The following is an 18,882-nucleotide window of genomic DNA, read 5'->3' on the forward strand; positions in this document are numbered from 1 at the left end:
AAACTCAGAATACATAGATTGGATGAACTGAATGTCCCTATGGCAATCTTTCCCTAAATAACACTTCTTTCAAATGCACTTCTGATAAAAAGGGATAGATAGCAGCCAGTATTAAACTGTGATTTCTGACCAATGCCAAAATGGTGTCAGTCTATGATGGTGAATTAGCCAGAATGGCGTATTAAAGACAAAAAAAAAAAATAAGTTTACTAGAACGTTTAAAGATGAATTTCAAGGAAAAGTAACCTTCCTTTTAGTCAAATAAAATTTTAATCTCTTAATGAAGTTAAAGGTATAATGTACAGGTTAGGTCCACAGATAATTTGGTACCTACACTATATCAAGCATTGTTCCTAGGCACTAGGAAAAGAAGGCAAATAATATTTAAAAAAAAAATCTGTCTAACACTCACAAATAATGGCTTAGCAGCTCAGAGGATATGGCATTTTGCAAATTTAAAATATTTTACTGAAATTTTTAGTGTTCCTGATAGATAAATCACTGTTATTACCTACTCTATTATTTCATGAGACAGTAACGCTTAGAATCAGAGACGAAAATAGGCCTCTAAGAGAGGGCTTACAGCTGGACAAAATTTCACTTTTACTGCTTATTTGAAGATTTTAAAAATAAGTCCTATAAATTAATGCTTAAAAATAGGGCAGGCCACGGTCGCCTATGCCGGAGACCCGGATACAATCCCAGGTGCCTGTCCCCACACACACAAAAAAAAAAATTACAGGCAAATTATACTAAAGTCATTTTTATGCTCATGGTCTCTTTCTTGTCTTAAGTTTTTAAATTTTTACTTACTTTTACTTGGGGAGGGGTTAATCACTCTCTCAAGTGATTTTGCCACATACTATACCATAAAACACCAAGTAGCTAAACCTGCTAAATATTTATTGCTTATGGACTCAACAAGCTGATCAAATTGCTAGGAAGAAATGGAGAAAGGAAGGAATGAAAGAAAAGAAAATGGATTGAATACCAAGCAAATAAGATCACAGAGAGCTATAGCTGCTGATGGGAAGTTCTAGGAAACACAAGGGTAAATTGAAATTTAGCAAAAATGTTTCTAAGAAATACTCAGGAATAGGGAGTTTTAATAGAGTAAATACAGGCACTAAAGGAAGTTGGAAGAACAAGAAAGCTCTTCATATGGGAACTGAGTCTTAATCTGATACTCATCTCTAGCTGGATACCAATGTTGTGGGAGATGGGGTGAGGTAGGAAGAGTCTTATATCCAAATGGTACACTATTTGACTACTCACAATAGACTGATAGGTTCTGCAAAATAGGACTGACCTAGAGAGAGGCCCCTCCTGGTATCAATCATCTAGGGAAGACGTGTACCCACAGTCAGGAAATGGGAAAGGACAGGGACCCAGATAAATTTGAGAATATGAAAGGTAATAAATCCTAAGTGAGTTAAAAAATGAGACCTAAAATAAGCGAAAAAAACACAACAGCTTCTAAACAATGTGTTTACTGAATAAATCAACTTAACAAACAAAATAAACACCTTTTAATGCCTCTATTCATGCTCTCCCCATATTTGTTATATCTTCATATTTATTATTTTCAACTTTTGAATTTTTTAGCATCTCTTACAAACATCATAGATTTTCTGTGATTTAGTCTGAAATTCTTACCGTCTAAGATTATTTTTAGCAGGATTTAGTTTAAACTTCTAATATTTTTTATTAATAACATATTTCATTTTACATTTGCCTTCTTCTTTTATGCTAGTTATTATGTTTCTTTGCTGGGTTTTTTTTTTCTTTAACCACCATTTGCAATTTTGATCATATTTTCTTTGTATTTTTTTCTTCCTTTGGGAATTTATTTATATATCTATTAAATATTTGCAAATATAATCCAGTATGGCATTAATCAAATAGCATTCTAGAAATGCAAGGAGGTTTCAAGAACAATATTATATTTATAAAGAAAAAGTTCATATAGAAAAACTTCAATAGTTGCCAAAAGGGTATTTGATAAAATTAAAAGTTGATTTTCTGAAACTCCTAATAAAAAGAAATAAAACAACGTATCTAATTATTAAAGGTCATTCATTAGAAAACAACGACAAATATATTTAATGATGAAACAGGCATAACATTAAAGTTTGAAGCAAAGTAGATATATTCTTTGTCACTACTATACATTGTTCTGGAAACTTAGGCCAAATCGGTAAGACAATAAAGATAAATCAACTTGTAGAATATGAAAAGTCAATAAGACGGCCAGACACAAGAGAGATAAATACCACTGATAAATACCAAGAGAGATAAAAGCCATTGGCTATCCTATCTATGAGTAATGAACCACAAAGAAACACAAATGAGAAAAAAATAAGCTCCAAGTTAGGAAGCAAAAATAGACTTCAAAAATGTGAGGAATCTACATTAAGTGGGAATTTGGTATACGATAAAGATACCATTTTAAAAAATGTGGTGAGAGGTTGTATAACTGAAAAAAAGAAACAGATAATTAGTTAACCATTCAGGGAAAACATTAGATTTCTTACTCATAATGCACTCCCTCTTCCTCTGGGGGAGTTTAAACACTGGGAAGGAAGTTTCAGCCCTTTTATTCAAACTTTACTTGTGGAAGAGGAAGGACAAAATTGTGGTAGAGGTCACTGACCACATGTGACTAGGCGTCTTGGTTCTTTCTTCTTCCATAAGCCTGTCCTAAAAGGATATACACTTATGGGGACAGGTCTTGCCCAGTGGGAGGCATATTTCTGTTCTACAGCAGCTCTGACTCAGACTGTGTGGAGGGTGGGTAAATCCAGTTCAGGAGAGAAAGAAGATGAAGCCCAATTTTATGCTCAGATCAAAGCCACTGTTCTCTATCTAGTTTGTTCTTAGCCTTGTCTGTTGCCTGTGTCTACTTCTCAAGTGCTCAGATGCAGTAGGGAAAGAAGGTGACTTATACACATAGACATTCAAAGTATCACCAGGGAATCAGACTTTGGTGGCAGCTTTCATACTTGCCAGTCTTGAGGGCCTCTGCAAGAAGAGTTCTTTGGTTCTAGGAAAAACTCGCTTCAAAACAGGCAGATATTTAGGCATCTGTTGGTGGAATGACTTTTTGATCTCTTTATCATGTTTGTCAGGCAGAACTGTAAGCTGGGACTTGAAACTGTAAAAGGCAATTAGTTTTCCAAGTATGCTCCAAAGCACTGTTATGAGGTTGTAGCCTTTCTTTTTTTTGGGGGGGGGGGGGGCAGGGGGAGTGGCATGGGCAGGCTCTGGGAATTGAACCAAGGTCTCTGGCATGGCAGGCAAGAGAGGTTATAACCTTTTAACAATACAGCAGTAGGAGGCATGCAATCAGCTGCCCCAAGTTTTCCTTTTCTTCTTATCCCAAGGAGGGAACCTGAGGAGTAACTAACCTTTGGATTTAAATGGCTTGTCAACAAGATTCTGAAATCATTCCCTACTAGTATGATTTCAAGTTAGCTCTGTGTTTAAATTCCTGAGTAGGCTGTAGAATCAACAGTGCTGGTGGATTTAAATCAATATAAAGATAAGAGGAAACCAAGCCCCTATGATATAGAAGGTAAATCACCTTCTTGGATTGAGATAGCCTCAAAAAAAAGCCAAAATAAACCCAGGACTAAGAGAATAATTTAAAAGACCATTTTAGGAAGCATGCTTGTTCAGAAAAGCAAGAGACAAAGATTGGATTTAAACACACATGCAACCAGAAGACGACAAGTGGGAAAATGAAAGAAAACACAGAAAAGAATCCAGATTAAGCTAGAGAAAAAGGGGTATTTCCTTTCTAAAAGGAAACATGACTAGCCAGAACAAACAGCTTTGAAAGGAAAAGGATATACACTTTGGTATAGCTGCTCTTTAAAAGATGGTACTAGGAAAAAAGGGTTATTTTTGTTACCAATTCAAGGAAGGAGATATGGATGAAAGGGATATAATGGAAGGAGATGGGCATGAATTTAGGAGTAGACTAAAACAATTCTCTCAGAAAGAGCCTGGATCTAGGAAAATTTTGTAAGATTCCCTCTAAAAAAAAATCAATAAAACAATGGGAGGACTGCCTTTAAAGACTGGAATAGCTACATAGATGATTACAGTAAACTCAGATTAGAAGAGGAGAAAGGAAGATCCAATAGAGCATTTCATGCATTATTAAGTACTTTTCAAGATGACCGAGTTGGGAAACTTCTTCCACATATAGTAAACATAGTGTCTTTATTAACCTCTTGATAGATGAATTCTCCCAGCTGAGTTTAGTTTTAGAGTCTGTGGATTCTAGACAGCCAACAGACTGGCATCCTGCCAAGGCCAAAAGCCAATATTTTCTTTTCTCATGTTTTCTTTGAAAACTCTCTCTCTGTCCTCCTGAAGCCTAAATTTCTACTCTGTTTTGGCCTGGGAACAACAACGTAGGCTAGGACTATATAATGTCTCCGCATCTGTGCTAACTTCTTATTATAAAATGGGAAATTTGCTTGTATTTTTTGTGGCTGTGAGGATGATGCATGCTAATCTTAAATGTCCTAGATAACCTTTGACAACTACCTTATAAATTACGGAAATTCAGCTATGGTGGTACTAAACTAACTAAATCCATTCCAATGGAAAACAGCCCAAGCACTAGTTGCTGAACAAATTGCAATGCCTCTACCCAAGCATTTAAGTAAATACCATGTGCAGTGTAAGAAACCAGCCAGTGCAGATATTTGGAATTCACTCCAATTAATTTTAATTCAGGGAGAGATCAAAGATGTGGGACTTTCCTTTCTCTCTGCAAATTTAATAATGAAGGGGTTCATAGTCAAATTTGAGCGTTTTTTATTGCTAGTATGGAATTTGATGGAGCGCCTAAAACTCACTTGATCTCACTGCAGACCATATGGAGAGCTATGAATGTCATCTTGGCTGTGAAAAATGAGATGGAAAATGGAAATGAACTTCCAGTTAGGTATCTCAAGGCCTGGAGTTCACTTCACAGATCTACCTATTTCAAGGCTTTCTGAAGACAAAATTAAAATAACGTCTGTTCTAGTTTGCTAGCTGCTGGAATGCAATATACCAGAAACGGAATGGCTTTTAACAAGGGGAATTTAATGAGTTGCTAGTTTACAGTTCTAAGGCCGAGAATTAAAACAAGTCTATAGAAAAGTCCAATCAAAGGCATCCAGGGAAAGATACCTTGGTTCAAGAAGGCCGATGAAGTTCAGGGTTTCTCTCTCATCTGGAAAGGCACATGGCGAACGCAGTCAGGGCTTCTCTCTCGGCTGGAAGGGCACATGGCAGACACGGCGTCATCTGCTAGCTTACTCTCCTGGCTTCTGGTTTCATAAAGCTCCCCGGGAGGCATTTCCCTTCTTCATCTCCAAAGGTCGCTGGCTGGTGGACTCTCTGCTTCGTGGTGCTGCAGCATTCTCTGCTCTCTCCGAGTCTCTGAATCTCTGAATGTTTCCTCTTTTCTAGGACTTCAGAAACTAATCAAGACCCACTCAGATGGGTGGAGACATGTCATCCCCTAATCCAGTTTAACAACCGTTCTTAACTAAATCTCATCAACCAGGGAGATGATCCCATCACAGTCCCAAATACACAGCATTGAATAGAGACTATTCTACCTTTAAGAAATGGGATTTATATTAAAACATGACTTTTCTTAGGGGGCATACTTCCTTTCAAACCAGCACAACGTCTTCAGCTGGTTTTAGGAAGATACATAAAAGAACAGTTATTGGTAAAGAAGAACAGCCTCATAAAGGCATAAACAGTACTAAACTGCTCTATCCAGGAGATAGATATACCCAGCGTTGGTATTAAGCTGTGTTAAAGAATCAGTGGTTGGGTGTATAGGAAGGGTGCCCTTCTCTTCTCTTCCATACCAACAGTTCACAGTATTTCGAAGAGGACAGGAAAAAATTTCCATCTTTTTCACTATCCCTCCTGTGGATGAATTATATCAATAAGAAAACGAATCTCATGGTTCAATACTAGGCAAATTTGGCATGCTAAAAATTATATATTGCCCAGACATGTTAAGGATCTCAGGCGAGGTATATTGGCAAAATTTGCATGTTACTCATTTGGGGCTGCAGTGACGATTTCTCCAATGGAGCAAGAATAAGACAGATGTATTGGCTAGCTGTAAAAGGAATGGAAAACTTTATTTTTTTATGGTAGAATTTTTTTTATTTCCAGTAGTGTTTATTTTGTTCTAGCTCCTTAGCAGTCTACTGAAAGTTTCTGCCTAGCTTAGTCATGATAAAAGGAACAAAGGTAAGGAATTTTGTTTACAATTGGTCTAAGGTATTTAAGTTACAGCAAAGTACTCTCAGTGCCAGTAAGAAACAAAACCAAAAGACAAACCAAATTTGGAAATAAGAATTTATAGGTACTTGGTCCTTGCTGCGTATATTCGTAACTGTCTCCTCTTATCTGCCTTAACATGCCCCGACATGTCCCAACATCTCTTAATCTTGCAGGCCCTGCCAATCTAGTCCTCTGCCTAGCAACTCCTGAGCATATATCACACTAACCTTTCACCCCTTCTTCATTGGACCAGGCACACTCCTCATCTCTCCGCCCATTATAATACTTACATTACTTCACTTTTGTTTAACACACCCCCTAACCAATCCACATCCTACACGACACCATACCAGCTGCCCATCAAAGTTTCTCCACCTCCGTTAACTCCCCCTCACCAACCCTTTATATTCCATGTGCTTCCTCATCCGAGGAGCCTAGCCTGTAAGCCTTGCCAGCCAGCTAGGTCCCGCGAGCCACCTATGCAATAAACTACTGCTATTATTCTTTAGTCTCGGTTTATTGTGCTCGCGCGCCCTCCAGACCTTCGAGCCCCGTGGTTTCGACTGACGCCGCTCTCCAGCCGAACCACATCCGAGGATGAGACCCCAGTGCGGTCGAGCTAGGCAAGCCTGAACGCCGCAGTCCTGTTAACTTCTTCTGGGCAGTTGAGGTGGGGTTTTGGTACCTGGAATCTACCATTTACCCTTCTGAGATTCTCAACTCAGAAAGCTTTTATTGGAATCAATAGCCAAATGAGACATCATAAAACCCACTACTGACAAAGGGGTAATCCCCCATAAGCAGTGCTTCTGTGGCAAAAAAAAAAAAAAAAAAAAAAGTCGAGAAATGAGGCTTTGCTTGAGATGCTTACGATGGGCTTTCTACTGACTCCTGCATATTACCAAAACCCACATCTCAGAATCTGTGTATTCATATGTCCTACAGAGTAAGGGGGAGAAAAGGGGGTGGGAGGGAGGCTGGGCCCAAACCCAACTATCGAGCCTACCATAAGACCACCTTACCTAACCCATATAGCACATGGAGAACTTAAGTAGAAGAATGTGGGTCACAACAGTAATTATCACCATTAATAAAATAGCAAAGTCTTAAACTCTAACTCAGATTAGCAACCTCCTCTCTCATTGGGCAACGTTTGGAAGAGAGATACATGCTTGAGTTACATTATTCATTTTCCCTTAGGTAAGGTGGTCAGAAATGTTTGCCCCTTCCAATTCCCTCAGCCTTTTTACCTCTGCCCCCAACATCACACACAGACAGATAGACACATACACACAATCTCTCTCTCTCTCAACTCTCTCAAAGGGAAATGTCTTATATCAGTGGTTTTCAAATTAATATGCTTTTTCTATAGCCAGAATTAGCCTGGGAACTAAGGGATAGAAGAGACAGGTTCCTTTCACTACTATGCTTACAACTGACACAAAATATTTTGTTTCCTATCCCACCAAAAGTGGATTCTGCTAAATCAGATATTCTGGTACCCAAAAGAACAATGCTTCCCCCAAAAACTTGAAAAATGTTACAACTGAAATGGAAGTTAAGACTGCTACCTGGCCATTTTAACCTCCTCATGTCATTGGATAAAAAGAACAAGAGTTACATTTGTAGGTGCCTGGCCCTGGTTGTCAATTAAAAAAAAAAAAAAAAAAAGAGTTGCTGTTCTACTCTATTAGGCAGAATATTGATGGATCTCAGGAGATCTCCTTGGGGTACCTTCTGGTTATTGGGAGAGAAAGTCCTCTGAGGGTGTTGTGAGTTCTTTTATCTTTTCCTAGACATGACAAGAGAGTAAGACCTTACCACTCTATGTGGGCCATCATCATTTCTCAGGGTTGTGTTTGCAGCAAACAACCTTAAGATAATGTCTCATTATTCCCTTTATCCAGGGTATGGACAACTGAGTAACAAAAATAAATAAATAATGGAGGGGGGACAAGGGGTAAAAAAAAATTAGGTAGATTGCAATACTAGTGGTCAATGAGAGGGAGGGGTAAGTGGTATGGGACATATGGGTCTTTTATTTTTATTTGTTTTTCTGAGGTGATGCAAATGTTTAAAAATGATCAGGGTGATGAATACACAACTATGTGAAGATACTGTGAGCCACCGATTGTATACTTTGGATCGACTGTATGTGCGTGAGGCTATCTCAGTAAAAAAAAAAGATTATATATATATATATATATACACACACAGACATATATATACATGTTTTATACATGCATATATATATATATATATACATATATATGTACAAAGACAATGTCTTCCTCCAGAATAAAGAGCAGACTCCCTTCCTTCCTGCTTCCCATAAAAGTGGCTTACTGTCCCTTAGCTGCTGCAACAAAAACACAAGGTGGACATAGCATCTATCATGTTTTCCTCATAAAACTTAGAGGGAGGGAGGGCAAGGGGAACTGACACACATAGGCTAATTCTCATAAAGCTCTCTGTGCTATGAGTAATAAACTCTGTTGTCTCTAACTCAGGAGTCTCGTTGTCTCTTTCCACCATCCAGGAAATGGCAACAGGTTAACTAATTAGCTTGTAAGTAGGTAAAATCAAACCCCAGACTTGACACTGGTACTGCCAATTCTAGTGGCAAATGTTACTGGTACTGCCAGTTCTAGTGGTAAATGTTAATGAAAGACTATAGGGACCCTATACAACCAAGACCAAAGACTCAAGATATTCAGAAAGAAAGAATTATCCTTAGATAAAAAAACCCTGAGGTGCTGGTTAAAGACAAAGAATATGAATAGGCAGTGCAGGAGGAAGTTATAAATACTACAATGAATAAGTAACAAAAAACAAAAAATGAATAATAAAAAACAATGAATATAGTTTATCCTTATATTTACAAGTTTTAATTAGTTTCCTTTCTTCTTGTCCTTTCCCCTCTTTAAGCATATAAAGAAGATATTATTAAGTAGCCCTTATGATCTAAAAATGACTACAGAAGACATGGATGCTACCAAGTGATCCTGACCTTGGGAGTTCAATATGATAAGTGGAAAACTTGATTGGTGACAGTTTTTTATAAATTAATTTTTAATTAAAGAAATGAGAATAAGAGTATATATGTTTTTATTGGATAGCCAAAGGTCTAGACTGTAGCAGACAATTGGGGATTCTGGCCATCCAGCACCCAACTTCCTCTTTCCATAAGAACTCTAAACTCCCAATTTAGGAAAAATTCCTCATTACAAATTATCTTGGTGAGGGGGAAATTCTCAGGGCCTGCCTCTCACGTGGAAGACAAAAATCAGATATATGTTCTATTCACTCCCAGCAGAGCCAAGATCTGGCAAATGATCTATACCCAGTCATTAAGATGCTTATTTCTAGGATTCTGAGTCTTGGGTGATGATGGAAAGATAAAAGGAAAATCACCTTTATGGCAGTAGCAGCAGCAAGTGTTCAAGATTTCATGCATCATTACTCTGATTCAAGGTTCCTAAAGCCTCCCTTCCAGATAGTCCCTAGTTTCTGCTAACTTGCCACACCCACTCATCTTCCAGTCCACAGTCAATGATGTAAACTCCCAATATTCTTAACACAAATTATTTTTACTTCAGAACAAATTTCTGTTATTTGTAACCAAGAACCCTAGCAGACTAATTATAACAGTATCAATATTTGTATGGAACTGAATAATCTATCAAAGTTTTCACATTCTTTTGCTCACTTATTCCCAACATTAGTTAAGTAACTGTGATATTAGGATTCCTGTTGTGCAAATGAGAACATATCAAGTTGAAGAAGTTGTGATTTGCCCACTGTTACAGAGTTGGTAAGGTACCAGACCCAGGACTCAAACCTAGATTTGTTTGAGTCTAGACTCCAGTTTATTTCCACTATAGCATGGTGTATCCCACAAAAATGAATGACCAAAGACAACATCACTAAAATAAAGTTTTACAGAAGACACAAAATAATTTTTTATGGTTTTTCACAATAACAGCTTACAGTATATATATCAGTTTGCACACCAATGTTCACAGCATTATTCACAATTGCCAAAAGATAGAAAGAACCTAAGTGCCCATCAACAGATGAGTGCATAAGCAAAATGTGGTATATACATGTGATGGAATATTGTGCAGCAATAAGACGAAATGATGACCTGAAGCATATGACAACATGGATGAATCTTGAGGATGTAATGCTGAATGAAATAAGGCAGAAACAAAAGGACAGAAACTGTATGATTTCGCTTTTATGATCTTGGTAAAGGTAAACTCAGAGACTTATAATACAGAATATAGTGGGCCTAGAGATACACGGAAGCTAGAGATGGGTGAACAGTTAGCTAATGAGGCTGAACTTAAATGTAAGGAAATGGATAGAAGTGAAGGCAGTTCATTAGTGGATCTACAAGTAATACTGCCATATTGAAGGTATACATGTATAGAGCCATGTATCCCACGGATTAACACTACAAATATAAATAGGTTCTTGCATGAACTACTTCAAAGGTATGAATCTGGTACAAAGAGTAAATAATATCAGGGTATGGGGGAAAACTACTATTGCATACTATGGGCTATGTTTAACAGGAAGACAGCAACAGTACCAGAGCTATACTAGGGGTAAATAATTAGGGGGGAAGGACGAGTTAAGGGGAGATTTGGATTTTCTGTTTGGTGAGGTTGTGATTATTGTTATTTTTCTCTTAAGAACAATGAAAATTGTCTAAACTTGAGAGTGTTGATGATTATATAACTAAGTGAGGCTAATGTGAGACATGGGTTGTTGACTTTGGACATTATACATGATGCCCAATGGTTGAAGTGGCTGAAGGATAGAATAAGACATAGAATGGCAAACTATAGTATATACATACTATTGTGCTGCTACAGAAAGGAATGAAGTCATGAGGCATGCAATGATATAAATGAACCTGGGGAACATTACGTGATGCAAAATCAGCCAGAAACAAAAGAGTAAATATTGTATGGCCACATATAGAAAATTGGGACCTAAATTGTAAGCTCTTATAGCAGTTGCATATAGTCTGGAGCTGTAATTATTTCTAGATTTTGAGAGATTGTGCTATATATGTGTGACCTGGTATTTCCCTGGAACTTTGGGTACCTGTTTGACACACTCAAGACTCAGAGCAGGACTTCTGCAGGTCTGAAAGGCAGCACTACTATACACATCAACTGTTAAAAGAATTGAAAAAGAGAGAAATCTTCAATTAGAGATAAAAATGAAGCCGATCTGGTCGGGACTAAGGTAAATCAGAATACAGGGGTAAGGAGGACAATGTATTTTAGAACTTTACCAACTCCATGGGACCAAAGGAAGAGAGGTTTATTTTGTCCCAAACCTAAACGTTCTGTAGCACATAATCTAACTCGACCTGTCTGGATAGATCATTTAAGCAACCCAAACAAACAGAAGAATGGGAATGAGGGCTTGTAATAATGTATAGCTTAATGTAATGTCTGGATACATACACCCCAGTGTATGTTGAGCAGATAATTTTTAAATACTGGCAAAGTCCCTGAGGGATGGGAGAAAAAAAATAAAGAACTATTAAACTTTACCACTGGGGAAACCCTAGATACTGTCTCAAATATTAGGGACTCCCAGGTCAATAGGCCAACCCCTTGGTCTTTTTTTCTTTTCATATTTGGCACGTTATTCTAGACATGATGGGCTTGCAGGTCACTATGGGTGGACCTTTATGGAAATTCATTTTAGCAGTAAGTTTCTGCTGGGTGTATTATCTTAAAAAGTGTCCGTGTAATATGAGAGAACATTTCAGGTTAAATGTCACATCTGAGTGAGTCTTTGTATGCCCATAAAGTAGCATAGCTTGCTGTTTATTTCTTTCACAGCACTTGTCACTGTCTGTGATTGTTTATGGGCCAGAGTCTCTCTGCCCCCATCCCAGTGTTGCCCACAGTGTGTACAGCATCTGTTGCACAGGAGAGCCTGGCAGTGTTGTATGGTGGAATCAGTTTCCTCCCAGCTCTCTCTATGTAGGTTACGTGTGGACAGGGGCTCTGTGGTGGTGTGCATGCTGTGTACACAAAAGCACCTGGTTAGAAAGGTGAGCAAAGCCAGAGTCCAGCCTGTCTTCCACTCCCCAAGCAGTGTCCCTATAGAGCTGCATCCTTGCAGACCAGGCGGGCACTTTTCCCAATTTGTACACAGGTCCCTATTGGACACTTTTGTCCCCCCAACTGCTGGGACAAATTTTCCTCTTGATGGGATGGCAGAGGAGCCACTGTAAATAAGGACTGTCCCAGGTATGTCGGGACATGAGGTTACTCTGCTTATAGTCGGTGTTCCATCATTTCCGTCTTTGTTTTCTGAGAGATGAAGTTCACAGCAAGGGAAAACTATCAGATCCTCTGCTTTTGGCAGATTTCATCTAGCAGATTTCCAGATAACTGATTTATATTCTTTCTCTTGGACTATTGTATTTTTCTCCGTGTTAAACAAAAAGTGCCTTCTGTATTCTCCAGAAGATGAGGTGAGGTGACGTGTACTTCCACAACGCTGTTGACTTGTGCTTTCCATTTGACCCATGCTTGGTTCTCGCCACCTGGCCCTTGCCCCCACAGTCACATTCTCTGCAGATAATATCCCAAGCCATTGTTCTGCCCCTTCTCACCAGACCCTCCTTTCGTATACTGCTCACACCTGATTGCTGTGTCCAAGTGCAGGTCTGCATTTAAAATTAAAGCCCTTGATCTTGAGGCTTGCTCTTGTCAAAGCTTATGTATGTAGTGGAGAAGCTAAGCCTACCTATACTTATGCCTAAGAGTTACTTCCAGAAGACCTCTTTTGTTGTTCAGATGTGGCCTCTCTCTCTCTCTAAGCCCAACTCTGCAAGTAAAATCATTACCCTCCCCACTATGTGGGACATGACATCCAGGGTTGAAAGTCTCCCTGGCAATGTCAGACATGACTCCCAGGGATGAGCCTGACTCTGGCACTTGCAATCAACAGTGCCTTCTTGACCAAAAGGGGGAAAAATTGTAACAAAGTAAGGTATCAGTAGCTGAGAGAGTTGAAAAAGAGTTGAGAGGCTACTCTGAAGGCTATTCTTTTTTTTTCTTTTTAATTGCTAAATCCTAACGTACAAACATTCCATACATGGTGTACAATCAATGGCTCACAATACCATCACATAGTTGTATATTCATCACCATGATTATTTTTTAGAATATTGGCATCACTCCAGAAAAAAGAAATTAAAAAAAAAGAAAAAACTCATACATACCATATTCCTTATCCCTCCCTCTCATTGACCAGTAGTATTCTCATCTACCCAATTTATTTTAACAACTGTCTCCCATTATTTGTTTATTTTTATCTATATTTTTTTCTTATCTGTCCATACCCTAGATAAAAGGAGCATCAAACATAAGGTTTTCACAATCACAGAGTCACTTAGTAAAAGTTATATTGTAATCTTTAAGAATCAAGACTACTGGAACACAGCCCAATGGTTTCAGGTATTTCCCACTAGCCACTCCAATACACCATAAACTAAAAAGGGATATCTATATAATGCATAAGAATAATCTCCACGATAACCTTGGAGGCTATTCTTATGCAAGCTTCACCTGCCAACCCTAAAGCACACCTAGGACTCTATCTGAGATTCTACAAAGGTTCCATGTACTATGATAACTTTCTAGAACCTACAAACTCTAGATGGGTTCTTAGGCCAGATAAGTCCTGAAACCCAGAGAGACTAACCTCTCCAAAACATCAACTAGTTCCATACCCCATCCTATATCATCAACAGCCCCTTCCAACGTGAAAAAATTAGAATGGGTTTAGTTCAAATACCCTTAAAGATTGAGAGAAAGATCAAAGGAGAAGGTGGAGTTATAACAGAGAAGTTAGGATTTAACAAATGTATTTGACTGTTGATTCATTATAATGATATTGTTTTTAGTTTTCAATGTCTTAGGCTAGCTAGAAAGAAAAACCTAAAATTGTGAAGCTGTAACCCATACCAAACTCTGAATAATCTGTTCTATAACTACTTGTAGCAGTGCACTTTGATATGTATTCCTTTTTTGTACTTATGTTATTTTTCACAATGAAAGATTTTTAAAAATGAAAAAAAAGTGTTAAATGATAATTCAATTTAAGTATAATTCAAAAAAGAGGCCTAAGAAAGAACTAAACTAATTTAATACTGGCACATTGTTTTTCAGTCATTTAACCTGATACGGATATAGTATATATGACATTTAGCATAGATGACATATTCTTTTTTTTTTTTAAATATGGAATGCTTCACGAATTTGCATGTCATCTTTGCACCGGGGCCATGCTAATCTTCTCTGTATCATTTCAATTTTCATTTATGTGTTGCTGAAGCAAGCATAATGGCATATTCTTAAGAGTGTCTCTCATATTAATTCTATCAACCACACTTTTGACAGCAGCTCAACAGAATATAACCAAATTATATGCTGTATTATCCTGTACTAAAATATATAATACACCAGTTATTTCACTGATATGAATCTTCATAGTAGACACCAATCTTTGTAAGTTACCTGACTTACAATTTCTCCTTCTCAGGAAAAGCCCCAATATACAAGATGGGCTTTCATGGTAATGTTATGCTACATGGTCTTGCTCTCCTTCCAATAGATAACTGATTCAAAGGAGTAATGTTTAATCAAAACTAGGTCTATCAGCTCATCTCTCCCCAGCAATTTGAAACTTCGAAAGAGAAACAGACTGGGAATAGTCAGACCTGAGTTGCAATGAAGGCAGTGAAGGCAGTATTCTAGAGAAAGACTACAGATGTCTTTGGGGCTTCTTCTCTGATTCTTGCCCCTCCCAAGTCTTGATGGCCTCTCTTCTCCCTGGAAGGGCATTTTAATACAATCATGTCTTCCTTTAAGACATGCTTCTGTACTTGTTCAATCAAGAAATGTGTGGTGTCATAATGTCAGTATTCACTTGATACTACTGAAGCTTAGAGGCAGAACAGTAAATCTCATTCTGGAAAGCTGGAAAGGCTGCACAAGAGTCAGGTCCTTCTACAGGTGCTTGCCACTCCATTCTTCCTTAGTCCTCTAAAATCTGCTTATTTACCCACCATGCCATTAAAACTTCACCTGCTGACATCACCAATTTCCAAATCCAGTGGAACTTAACCTATATGGCATATGATACGCTTGACCACTAGTACTACTTTGTAAATCACTTATATCTTGATATTACTCCCTGCTCTCTTTTCTTCTTTCTCCTCCTCCAATGCATTTTTTCTTCCTGTCCTTTAAAATACTAATGCTCCCCAGGGTTACATTCTCTCTACTTTTCTACTTATTCTGCCCTCATCCTCTAGGTGATATCAGCCATATCTATGATTTTAGCTACTTATTTAACAAATATTTAAGCAACTCTAGGCTAGATGTTGGCAATATATCACTGAATAAAACAAACAGTCCCTATCATGGAGCTTAGAACCTATAGCAAAGATACACATTAAACTAAAAAGTGATTAGTGTATTTATAAGGAGATGATAAATGCATGAAGGAAAGGAATAGGGTATATAACAGAAAACCTTGACAAAGTCCAAGGCATTCAAGGAAGGATTTCATGAGGAAATGGTATTAAGGTGAGAAATGAAGCATGAGTAGGAAGAGAAAAGAGTTTCAGGCACTGATAAATTTTAGGATCTGAAAGGAAAACAGCTGCCTAGAGTGGAACAGGAAAGGAAAAAATGGCATGAGATCTGACTGGAGAAGTCAGCTGGGATCAGAGCAGACAAGTATTTGAAAGCCAGGTTAAAGATAAATATTCATTACAAATTAATGACAATTAACCTCCAATGGATCCTCAGAAATGCTGCCAGCCATCCTACCACATCAACTCTTCACAAAGACTACTTAAACTTGAGGTCCATCTTCTTTCTTCTTCATTTTAGCAGATGATTTCATTTTCCACTTTTCAGAGAAAATAGAAACTTTCAAATAGAAACTTCTTCACTCTTCTAGTTCCAAATATTTGACCTATCTACCAACCCTCTCCTTCCCATTCTTAGGCAAGAGGAACTGTCCTCTCTTCTATCTGAGATTCATCACCTTTACTTTAAGTCTCATCTCAGGACTCATCTATCACTTACCCATTCTGTCTCATATATTTTCAACTTCACCATTTCAAATAAGTCCTTCCCACTTCTAAACACATTTATATCTTGCACATTCAAACATGTAAAACCAAACATTCATTTAACTCCCTCATACCCTTCTGGGCCAAACTACTCAAAAAACCTGTCTCAATTTCCTCACATCTATTCACTTCAACCCATAACAATATGATTCCTGTCTGTCATCCCATGAAAACAACTATAGTCAATAATCTCCACTATACTGCTGCATCCTATGAGCATTTTTAGTTCTAATCTTACTCTCACCTCTCATTGGCTTCAAATGTACTATCCTTCTTCTGAAACAATTTCTTCTCGAATTCCCAAAACTGTTATTTTCTTCTACCCTTCCAGCCATTCTTTTTTCATCTCTTTTACAGCTCTCTCCCTAGTCACTATTTTAGACTCTTGGCTCTCCACAGCTTCAATAAGAAATTGTCTTCTCTATGCAGATAATTCTCCGCAGCTTCATTGAAGAAACTGTCTTCTCTATGCAGATAATTAACAATTCTTTTCCTTTTAACCCATCACTCCCCTCTAAGCTCCAGATCTCTCAACTCACCATACATACTTCAATACTGCTTGGGCATCATGAACTCAACATATCTAAAACCCCAATTATAATCCTTCACTCCAAACCTTAATCTTTTAATATATCTTCTCTCTCAATGAATGACGTCATGCCTTCCAGGACCCTAGAGGTCATAAATGATACCTTGTATTGCATTCTTCAAGATGGCAGGTTGAATTAAGTACCCCAACAAATATATATTTTTAATCTTAATCTGTGTTCCTGATGGTGTGAGCCCATTGTAAATAGGTATTTTTAAAGATGTTATTTTTAGTTAAAGTATGCCCAAGTTAATAAGGATGGGTCCTAACCTAATCTGTATTACTGAAAGCTTTATAAAGACAGCCCAGAAGTCATAGAAGCCAGAAAGAAGAAGACCTTGCCATGTGATGGAAGGTAGAAATACAAGCCAAGGAACCCCAAGAATTGTTGACAGCCAGCCCCAGAATGCTGGGGTCTTCAGGTACAAAGCAAATCTTGCTGATGTCTTGATTATAGACTCCTTCTAGCTTCAAAACTGGATGCCAATAAAGTCCTGTTGCTTAAGTCTAACTATTTGTGGATTTGTCATAGCAGCCTAGCAAACTAAGACACTCAGCATCCAATCAATCACCACTATCACAACAGCAACATAAAAAGCTAACTCTTTTTGAGAACTTAATATCACTTGCTGGTACTTTACATATGTTATATAATTGTAGTCATCACAACCATATATATTAGCATGAAACCCTGATGAATTTACCTTTTAATTACTTCATTATATCATCTTCTCTTCATCGATATTGCTGCTGCTGCCATCACTACTTAGTACAAAGGACCATGTGTCTCACTGGAGCTACTGCAACAATTTATTTGATCTGCCAGCATCTACTCTGAAACCTCTCTAATTTTTTCACTAAAGAACAGTCATCTTTTTCAAAAGAAAAACAAATATTATGGCCCCTCCCTGCACCACCACCATTTAAAAGAAGTTTAGAATAAAATCAAACCCTCTAACTTGACTTATGAGGCTATGCATGGGCAGGTCCATAGCCACTTCTCCAATTCCATCTTTAACCATTTTTGTTTTGTGATCCAGCCACAGCAATTTCTTTGATCAATCTCTTGTACTTGCCACTCTATGCTAAGCTGGCCTCTGACTCAGGGCCTCTGCATATGTTGTTCTTACTACCTGAGGCTCTTTCATCTTCTTTGCATAGTTACCATCTACTCTTATTTCAGCTTGTAGTTCAATGACTACTTCCTCAGGAAAACCCCCCTATTGGTCCAATCACTCATCTACCTGCTTTCATTAGACCATATCCTTACCCTAAACAATATTTACCACAGTTACAATTTTATATTTATTTGTGTGACTGCTTGACTAACATTGTTCTTCCTCTCCTCCAAGACTACAAATCGCATGAAGACAGTGGCTGTTCAACTTTGCTCACCATTACAATCCCAGAATCTAGCACAATACCTAGCACATAAGGGGTTCCCAATAAGTTTTCATATTAATGAACAAGTTACAAAAGGAAGCCAAACTACAGTGGGTAGGGGAATTAATGTGAGCAAAGAATGGCAGTCAATCTACCCATCTTTTGGCTTTGAGAGAGTACAGAAGATGCTATTTAGAGGGGAATGTGGGTGAGAATGGGTGAGTCAGTTTGTTAGTTGTTTGGTTGGTTTAAAATGTGGAGAGTTACAACATACTTAAGTGCTGGTAGCAAGAATCTAAAGAGAGGGAGAAGTTAAAAATGATCTTTAAAAATATAATAACCAATGGCTTAACTTCTCTAATAAAAAAAGCTGATTCTGAAGGAGTCAAAGGCCAAGCTCACAGACTAG

General features: G+C 37.9%; 1 protein-coding gene and 1 non-coding gene across 8 annotated transcripts in view; both read right to left on the reverse strand.

The window, feature by feature from the left end:
- The window catches only part of KLHL7 (kelch like family member 7), a 110,721-nt gene that overhangs the window by 81,876 nt on the left and 9,963 nt on the right, over positions 1-18,882 (reverse strand). Inside the window, exon 2 of one of the 7 annotated variants that reach the window (XM_077121887.1) lies at positions 15,077-15,188. The exons of 3 other annotated variants lie outside the window; for them this stretch is intronic. The gene's annotated coding sequence lies outside the window, so the exon portion shown is untranslated. Of the gene's footprint in view, positions 1-5,190; positions 6,653-11,430; positions 11,453-15,076; positions 16,955-18,882 lie in introns of those variants that run through there. 3 more of the 7 variants (XM_077121868.1, XM_077121895.1, XM_077121877.1) reach the window with 3 other exon arrangements.
- LOC143653320 (U6 spliceosomal RNA) lies at positions 14,592-14,696 on the reverse strand. The gene has a single exon (XR_013161252.1). It is a non-coding gene; the product is annotated as a U6 spliceosomal RNA (small nuclear RNA).

Source organism: Tamandua tetradactyla, chromosome 1 (assembly GCF_023851605.1).
Source record: "Tamandua tetradactyla isolate mTamTet1 chromosome 1, mTamTet1.pri, whole genome shotgun sequence".
Lineage (NCBI taxonomy): Eukaryota > Metazoa > Chordata > Mammalia > Pilosa > Myrmecophagidae > Tamandua > Tamandua tetradactyla.